We start from the raw sequence: 10,277 nt of genomic DNA on the forward strand, positions 1-10,277 counted from the left end.
CCTGGCCCTGGCTGCCGGGCGCCCTGCGCCCCCTCGCCGCTCCGCGGGCGCCGGCCCGGCCTCTCCCCCTGCTGTTGGCTCAGGGGAGCTGTGGCCCGGCTCGGCGGACGACTGCCCTCCCCGGCGCGCGCACCGCCCCCAGAAATGCGCTCCCTCGGCAGCCGGCGGCGAAGGTGGTCCTTGGCATTCTGCTCCTGAACAACTTCGGGAGAACATAAACAACAAACCCACCCTTTTAAAGCTTTGGTCTGCTCAGTGAAGCTCAAGACACACGAACTTTGGTCTTAAACACCACATCTCTGAACCACTTGTCGGTGCGGTTCTGAAAAGCAGCTACCAGACGTTTACGTTTTGTCCAAAATAACGCCTATTTCGTGTGTGTTTGCGCGTGTTTTCCACGTAAACGCCCCCGCTCTCTAAACTTTATTTTCCGGGACGTTCGATTGGCCTCAGGAGGCATATGCTCAACTTGAGCGGACACGTCTCCCTCATCCCTGGGGATCCCTGCCACCTATCAGGGCCTGTGCCAGGGCAAGCTTAGCTCTCTGCTGAGCATGCGCAGGGACGGGCAGAGGTCCTGTGGAGGAGCGGGTGGCTGTATCAAAAGAGAGTTCTCACAGAGAATCACTGGCAATGGGCAGAGCTTGCCAAATAATGCAGAACAGAGGAACTATAGGAATGGATCTCATTAACACGTCATCTCATTAACACGCATTAGCTTGGAGTGACATATTCCTACTGTGGAGTGCAGAGGACAGGTGGTTAAATGGTACTTCACTCATTAATTGGTTCAAGGAAAATGCACGTTGTCTTTTGTTTATTCCCCCATGACTTCTTTCTTCGTTTCTTCCTTTGCTTCTTTCTAATTTTCCCTTCCTCCTCCCTCGGGGTTTTTGAATCCCGAATACTGCAGCAACCTCAATTCTTGTCTCGCAGGAAAGAAGAATTATCATGCGGACACAGTTTAGTTTTAAAGTAAGATTTATTAGAAAAAGTTGAGAAAGTAGACTCCCATCCTAGTGATGGGAGGGGGCCTTGAGATCCTCTGCCATAGTGGCAGGAGGAAAACCTAAGAGAGAAAATCCCATATTAATGGTGGGGAAAGTATCTTTTAAGGACTCCCCTCAACAATGTTTCTGGGAAATTCCTGGTTTCAGTGGTACCTGGCCTTGGGACAAAAGGCCAGAAAGGTGTCACTGGCCAAATTCCTTAGTCCCTTTCTAATGATAAAGAGGCCAGTCTGAAGCCCTCCCGCTTGGCAATGGCTGGAGACAGAATTGGGCGGAGGCTTCAGGTGGGGAATAGATATGTTAATGTCACCCTTGTCTCCTGGGGGAAGCATTCCTAATAAGATATGCGTTTGTCTTGGGAGAGAGGTGTTCTGGTGAATCCAAGACATGGTGGGGAAAATACCCCTTTATATTTGAGAAAAAAATGACTTGGGGACCCAGAAAACCCCAACTGCCTACTACCCAGTCTAACTCCTCTCACACTACCTTCATTTTTTTTTTTTTTTTGAAAGTCAGAACTGCCACCTGCTGTTTCACGCCTCAAAAGCCATAACGGCCTGTTTGGGGCCAACCTGAGCTAAGATTCAGGAACTCCACACAGGTCTCCGAAATGAGTGGAGGGGACACAAGGACTTGGGCCAACAACAGCTGCCTCCCAGAGTGCACAATGGCAGGGAACTGGACCCCAATAGGACTCACCCCCAAGCGGCAGCTTAACTCACTGAGCCACAACACCTGTTCCTAAACGTGGCTTTTTAAAAATGGGATATTTTATTTATGCCACAGCCAGCCTCACACAATCCAAGAATAAAAGGTTGATTTGTAACTGACTAGTGGAATGAACTAAAGAAAACATTGACGCATTCCAGAATTTCCTGGCCGGGCGGCCAGCAGGCGCAGCCTGGCGCCAAATGGTGCACTGGCCGCCCGCGAGCTGCTCACCCCATGTACGTACGTACATGGTGGTAAGCCTGGCTATGCTAGGCTGGACTCGTGGCAGGGCACCCGAGCACCCCGGGCAGCATGGCTGCCCCAGGTTTGAGACGCTCAGGCCTCCGCCCGGATCCTCCTAGCTCCTCCTCCACTCCAGCCGCATGGCGCGCTGAGAAGGCCCAGCTCCATTTCTGAGTCCCGGGACAACCCTCCCACTCCTAAAAGAGGGCCATCAAACCAGGATTCCGGCAATCTGGAAACCGCGTGGGAGCTCCTCCCCCACTCCAGCCGCATGGCACGCTGAGGAGGCCCAGATCCGCTTCTCAGAGCCCTGGGACAACCCTCCCCAATCCCAAAAGAGGGCCATCAAACCAGGATTCTGGCAAATCAGGAAGCCGCCCGCGAGCCGCTCACCCCATGTATGTACGTACGTGGTGGTAAGCCTGGCTGTGCTAGGCTGGACTCCTGGCGGGGCACCCAAGCACCCTGGGCAGGAATTTGATTCCTTTGATATGCTATAGGAGTCACTCCATGCTGAACCCACAGTTCTCTGAGAATGTGTATTAGTCCTCAAGATTCTCAATGGCTGTAAATCTTCCTCTGAAGAACCTGTAGTCACTTTATAGTGCAGATTACCAACACTAGTCCCTTCAAAAGCAAAATTCTGGGCTTGTCCAGCAGGATACCCCATTACCTGATAGCAGGAGGGATCAGCAGAGGGGTCACAGAAGGCAAGACTATGACATTGTCTGGCATTTGAGAACCGTACTTGGGGCTAGAATGTGTCAGGTATGTGTGGACCAATCCCTGTGCAAACTCTGACCCCACTGGATGGTTTAGAAGGGCCGGAGGGGTCTATGCATGAGGCATGACAGTCTATGGGGCGCGCTGGGCTGACCCAGAGCAACCTATGGCATAATTAACACTGGCTGGGAACAGGGGAGCTTGGGGGAGGCCCTGGCTGGGTGGAGGTTACCAGTAAGGGGAGCAGGAACTGGAAGGGGGCTGAGTTCTGGTTGGGTCACAGTTGTACTCCCTTGGCACAAACATGGATTCGGACTTGACGCACCATGCCGTGTTAGACCACAACACAGTTTGGTGCTCCGGAGGACCAGGGTAGAGGTGGGACGGACTCGGCTAGGTTTCAACCCCAACTGAGCCATATATGAGCTATATGTGGGTATGGACGAGCCGTGGCTGGGCTGAAACTCTCAACAGCAGGAACCAGAATGGGTTGAAGAGCAGTGCTGGCCAAAGGACCTGCTGGTATGCGTGAAACCTGACACCAGGAAGGGGTCTGATGGAGGAATCTGAACAGTTCCTCTGACAGAACACTGACCCTAGAAATAAACGCAGGAAGTATGGAGGTAAACAACCCAGAAGAGGCTTTGGAAAGTGACCTACTGGCATACATTTGGCTCGGGTTGGGGGCAGACCAGGCTGAGTCGGCTCACGTCATCCACTGGCAAATCCGAGTGTTGAAACTGTGTGGGGGCCTGGCCAGGTTTGGTTGCGATAAAAACAGTACAAGACACCAAATGCCAAGGTGAAATGGCCTGTGCCAATAGGGAATGCAGCACCCAACCAGCACACCTCCCACTGGTTTAGGTGAGGGACAAGTGTGTGATGGGCAGAGCCGGGAAGAGCTGCAATACTCATCGGTTCCAATGGAGGTCAGGGCTCCAAATAGAACCAACCCAGGGATTACAACCACCAGCTGATCGGAGTGATGGACTATGGCTGGCACTGTGCTTACTAGTAGTGCATGTAGGAGCCTGGACTGGGAACACCTCCAAGTTTCTTTGGGGATTCCCCTGAACAAAATGGAGGAATCAAAACATTATGGAGTAGATCAATCAACCACCTCAGCTATATGTTTGCAGTGAAAAACTGGACAAGGGGAAACTCTAAGATGGACTATGTCAAGCAGTGAACTCTGCACCAGTCTCACCGTACCTGGATTGTTGCTAATGATATGTTGGAGCTTCTAATTGATCGAGGTGACGCTCTGCTAGCTCTGCCCTCAAACCTGAGAGGGCCTCCCTAAGAGGCTATTGAACTTGACTGGACAAGTGGGATGCTGGACTCTGTATGGTGTGGGCTTTTAATTAGGGAATGTCAACGGAACTTGAGCTGTGGTTATGCATCAAGGTGAAGGAACTCACCATGGGGGAGGGGTTTGGGGTGAAGGGGGGAGAATCCCAGTACCTATGAAATTGTGTCATGTAATACAATGTAATTAATGAATAAATGAATAGAAAAAAAAAAGAAAAAAAAAAAAGAAAACATTGACACAAAGGAGGTACTTGGGTATAGTAGGTCATGGATTGGTATCTGCGGGGGGTTGGTTCCAGGACTCGCCAGGAATATCAGAATTCATGGAGGCCCAAGTTCCTTCTTATCAAATGCCTTAGTGTTTGCATGTAACCTAGGCACATCTCCTTGAATATTTTAAACCTCTAGATTACTTGCATTAACTAATCTGAAGGAAGTACTAAAATAAGTAGCTGTTTTTACTGGGGCTGACACTGTGGCCCAGTAGGTTAAGCCCCAGCCTGCCAGGTCAGCATACCATATGCATACCAGTTCAAGTCATGACTTATCCAGTTTTGATCTGGCTCCCAAATAACTATCTTTTTAAAAATAATCATTGTACTGTGTTGCTTAGGGGATGACAAGGGAAAAAAATACATACATGCTCAATGCAAACAAAGTCACTTAAGCCTAGCTACATCTTCAAACATTAACTGATTTTATTTTTTTAATATTTATTTTTACTTGAAAGGCAGATCTACAGAGAGAAGGAGAAGCAGAGACCTGCCACCTGCTAGTTCACTCCCCAAATGGGCACCACAGCCAGAGCTGGGCAATCTGAAGCCAGCAGCCAGAGCTTCTTTAGGATCTTCCACGAGGCTGCAAAGAGCCAAGGAATTGAGCCATCCTGTGCTACTTTTCCAGGCCATAAGTAGGGAACTGGTTGGAAGTGGAACAGTCAGGACCAGAATTGGTGCCCATATGGGACAGGTGTCACAGGCAGTGCATTAGCCTGTAGGCTACCACACTGGCCCCTTATTGATTTTATCCCTGGATGTGGAACCTACAGATACAATAGCACCGACTGTTTATATAGATGAGTTGTGAACCAGAAGATAGAAGATCTATCTGTCCCCTCCCTCTCAGTAAAAAAATCTCTATGCTTCTTGGGCCCCTGCACCCACATGGGAGATCTGGAAGAAGCTCCTGGCTTTGCATTGGCTCAGTTTCAGCATTTGTGACCATTTAGGGAATAAACCTTCAGATGAAAGCTTTCTCTTTCTTTGAAACAAGAATCATTTTTTAAAAGATTTATTTATTTTTTATTGCCAAATAAATAAGAGGAAGAGAGGAAGAGAGACAGATAGGAAGATCCTCTGTCCAATGATTCACCCCTAAGTAGTTGGAATTACTGGAGCTGAGACAATCCAGAGCCAGGAGTCAGGAGCTTCTTTCAGGTCTCCCACATGGGTGCAGGGTCCCAAGGCCTTGGGACATCCTTGACTGCTTTCCCAGGCCACAAGCAGGGAGCTGGATGGGAAGTGGGGCTGCCGGGATTAGAACTGGCGCCCATATGGGATCCTGGGTGTGCAAGGCAAGGACTTTAACCACTACACTATCGCGCCTTAGAACTTGGTGCCCCCGCCTACTGCTTTCTCAGGCCTTAAGCAGAAAGCTGGATTGGAAATGGAGTAGCTGGGCCTAGCGGCTAAAGTCTTTCCCTTGAACGCCCCGGGATCCCATATGGGTGCCGGTTCTAATCCCGGCAGCTCCACTTCCCATCCAGCTCCCTGCTTCTGGCCTGGGAAAGCAGTCGAGGACAGCCCAAATCCTTGGGACCCTGCTGCACCCACGTGGGAGTCCCGGAAGAGGTTCCAGGTTCCCGGTTTCAGATCGGTGCAGCACCGGCCGTTGCGGCTCACTTGGGGAGTGAATCATAGGACGGAAGATCTTCCTCTCTGTCTCTCCTCTCTGTATATCTGACTTTGCAATAAAAATAAATAAATCTTAAAAAAAAAAAAAAAAGGAAGTGGAGTAGCTGGGACAAAAACTGGTGCCCATAAGGGATTGCTGGTTGCTGTAGGCAGAGGCATAGCCTATTGTGCCACAGCAGTGGCCCCCAGACATTTCAAGCCCAATGTCAAATTACTAGACCATGTATACTGGCTAACTCTGACAAAAACAGAGTATGAGACTTTATTTTTAGAAGAGTCAAATGTGCCACTTTATTTTGATGACCAGGTTTTAAAAAGAATATGACCATTAGCTTATTCAAGCCATGTTAATTTACTGAGTTGATGTTGCTGAATGGTCTTTAAATAACGTCTAGACAATAGATTCACGTCGCTGTCTCAGAATCCAAAGTAAGGACATTTCAAGTAAAGGAACATATTTGAAGGATTTACGATGTGTCACACACCATGTCAAGCACTGAGAGAGAACAATTAAAGCCCAGACAGGGGCTCTGCCCATGAAATAGTTTGGGAAAAATGTAAGTACGTAAGGGCTAGACAGACAAGAGTGCTTCCAATAGTTCATGGAAAATAGAACCAAGTTTATTTGCCTTTTTTTTTAATCCAAGCATGGTGAGATGCATTTCCATGAACTTTTTTTTTTTTAAAGATTCATTCCATTTTCATTGCAGTCTGATACACAGAGAGGAAGAGAGATAGAGAGGAAGATCCTCCATCTGTTGATTCACTCCCCAAGAGAGTGCAATAGCTGGAGCTAAGCTGATCTGAAGTCAGGAGTCAGAGCCTCTTAAGGGTCTCCTACGCGGGTGCAGGGTCTCAAGGCTTTCGGCTCTCCCCAACTGCTTTCCCAGGCCACAAGCAGGGAGCTGTGTCGGCAACGCCCGTGTTGCTGCGTACCCCCAGCCGAGAGAGGGACTAGGGTTACAAAAAGACAACACACAAGACAACACAAGACAACATGCAGTGGGTCACTCTTGTAACCAGAATGCCGTTTATTTGGGGTCAGCCTGCCTCTTTTATAGTCTTCCTAGTTCCTCCCAGTATTATCCCAAAGCTCAATCAACTCCTAATCTCCCCTGGGGGCATCTTAACAAAGAGGAAGCTGGGAAGAAGAACTTGCAGTCAAGCCAGGGGCTAAAATGCATTAGGCCAAGATTGCCCATCCTGTTACCCTTTAGAAACAAGCTAAGCTGTGGAGTTGACCCTTGGGAGACTGGGGCCTACAGAGCTGGATGAGAAGCGGGGCTGCCAGGACTTAGAACTGGAGTCCAGACAGGATCCTGGCCCAAATCAAGGCAAGGACTTTAGCTGCGAGGCCACCGCACTGGGTCCCTGTTGTCGCTGTCTTGCAGCTATGGACCCTGACTGATGGTCAAAAGCCGTAGTTTATTAGTAGCATCAGACTTTATACACTGAGGGCCATATAGGATAAGGGAGGAAGTATTGAGCTTATCAACAAAACCATCAATGCTTTTGTTTGGAACTCATTTTGTCTTATATATTCCACCAGGTGTCCTCATATACATACTGTCCACTCAACTGTTCTTATGCAAATGATATCCAATCAGGTATACAAAAGGTAGCCATTTGGTTGTTCTCATGCAGATAGTATCCAATCAACTGTAATCCTGTGCTCCTTGACCTTCTAGGGTCACAATGTCCTCCTACACCTTATGAACTTTTTGAAGATCCCTCCTATGCATAGATTTTACATTTTTTCTACCAACTAATAATATAAACTCATTTTTAATGTCATTTTCTATGAACGTTTTGAAGTGTCCTCGCATGAGAGAGATCAATATACGTACACAGTGGACATGAAAACTTCTTGAAGGCAAAATGTCAGAAAATTTAAGAACAAGGGTTTCAATGATTGCCAAAATACAATGAGAAGGCAATAGTTTGACCTCCATATCCAGCCTTACTTCTGCTTTCCTTCCACAGGGGTGGACTCCTAATAAACACCTGATGAGCCAAACTGTCGCAGCACCTGCTTCTGGAGAACTCCACCAGTCGTAACTACTCAGGCTTGGCTGTAGGGACTCTTTCATCCCATCCTACACCATCAGTCAGTTTCCCTTTTGTATACATTTATTCCCACCATCATATACACAACAACACATCCCTTCTTCAAAGCCACATTTCCTTTAGCTACTTCTTTTGCTCCTCTGCTCAACAAAGGTCCTGGAGGGCCCAGCGGTGTGGCCTAGCAGCTAAAGTCCTCGCCTTGAACGCCCCGGGATCCCATATGGGTGCCGGTTCTAATCCCGGCAGCTCCACTTCCCATCCAGCTCCCTGCTTGTGGCCTGGGAAAGCAGTCGAGGATGGCCCAAAGATTTGAGACCCTGCACCCGTGTGGGAGACCCAGAAGAGGTTCCTGGTTCCCGGCTTCGGATCAGTGCAGCACCGGCTGTTGTGCTCACTTGCGGGGGGAATGAATTATCTGATGGAAGATCTTCCTCTCTGTGTATCAGACTTTGTAATCAAAATAAATAAATCTTAAAAAAAAAAAAAAAGAAAAAAAAAAGGTCCTGGAAAAGCGTCTGAATGGATATACACACTCCTGGCACCTTCAGTCTTGCCATACATGGAAATGACTCCAGTCACTGGTACTGGTAACACAGTATTGTCCTAGCCAATGGTCCATTCACAGTTCCTATGTCACAGAATGTTTTTAAACTTATTTTTCAAAGATTTATTTATTTTTTATTGCAAAGGCAGATCAGATTTATGGAGAGAAGGAGAGACAGAGAGAGAGAGAGAGAGAGAGAGAGAAATCTCCCATACACTGGTTCACTCCTGAAGTGGTCACAATGGCCAGAGCTGAGCCGATCCGAAGCCAGGAACCAGGAGCTTCTTCTGGACCTCCCACACTACTGCAGGGTCCTAAGGCTTTGGGCCGTCCTTTACTGCTTTCCCAGAGTACAAGCAGGGAGCTGGATGGGAAGTGGGGCAGCTGGGACATGAATTGTCACCCATAGAGGATCCTATTGCTTCAGGGTGAGGACTTAGCCACTGAGCCATTGTGCCAGGCCCAGAAAATTTTATTAAAGAGATTTATTTACTTATGGAAAATAAGGATTACAGCAAGACAGAGAGTGTGAGAGAGAGTGAGAAGGAGAGAGAGAGGTATCTCCCACCCAGTGGTTCACCCCAAATAACTGCAATGGTCAGAGCAGGTCAGACTGAAGCCCAGAGCTGGGAGCTTCCTCTTTCTCCCTGGGGCTGCAGGGGATGCACTTGGGCCATCCTTCAGTGCTTTCCCAGGCACCCAGACCCATTAGCTGGGAGTTGCATTTGGAGTAGCCAGCCTCAAACTGGTGCCCATATAAGATTTCCAGCACTGCAGATGGCAGCTAAACTGGTCTTGCCACAGCTTTGACCCCATCACAGAACATTTTAGCATCACTGACTCAATTCATCAGTCTCTTTTGTCACTGGGCTTTTGGACATTAGACTGTCCTGTTTGCTAGATAGATTTCCTCCTCACAAGTTTTCGTCCTCTTCACTGCCGCCTCCCCTTGTCTTGAACTCCTAAACTTTGACTGGAAAGCTTCAGGGCAACTTTGAACCTCGCCTGCCATCACATTCTGTATTCCCTGTTCAGGATCTCATTTAGTTTCAGGACCTGAAATACCATCTACCTATTGATTCCGATTTCAAGACAACAGCCTCTCTCCTAGAATGTCAGGTTCATATCTGATCGCCTTATTCTGCATCTCCATTTAGATGTAAAGAGGGTTCTCAAAACTAGCATCTAAAACAATACAACTAGCTTTGGTTTCCAACATCTACTCTGAAAAAAAAGCAGCAGCAGCAGCGCCCAGCTCCAGCCCTCCCTCCCCGCGCCTCCAGAAGGCTTTCTCCTGTCAACTGCCGGCTACTCTGTTCTCATAATTCTTGAATTTCAAACCCGCAGTCCTCACGCCTTTCAGCGGTGTCTGATGCCTGTAGTCCGTCCCCACCGTTCTCCCTTAAGATCTCTTTTGAAATGTTCTCTTACATTTACGAGCGTATAAATATGTTGAGCTATTTACGCTCCCGGCGCTCGGTGCATCTTAAAAGCCGTAGCGAGGGAGGCAAGGGGGTGGAAAGAGTTCCTGCAAAAACAGCAGATCTGGGGAGTCTTCCCCGTCTCTCAGCACGGTAGTAACTAACTCCTCTCCACCCCGCAGAAACGCGTCGGCAGCGACTCCGGGCTGCCCAGCGGCTTTCCCAGAACGACCGTAAACACGCAGGCCTCCCCCAGCGTCCTTCCGCGACGCCCCCTCAGGCCGCCCACAGGGCCGCCGAGCCCGCCCTCGGGCCGCAGCCAGGGGAGACCCGC

Source organism: Ochotona princeps, chromosome 1, assembly GCF_030435755.1.
Source record: "Ochotona princeps isolate mOchPri1 chromosome 1, mOchPri1.hap1, whole genome shotgun sequence".
Taxonomy (NCBI): Eukaryota; Metazoa; Chordata; class Mammalia; order Lagomorpha; family Ochotonidae; genus Ochotona; species Ochotona princeps.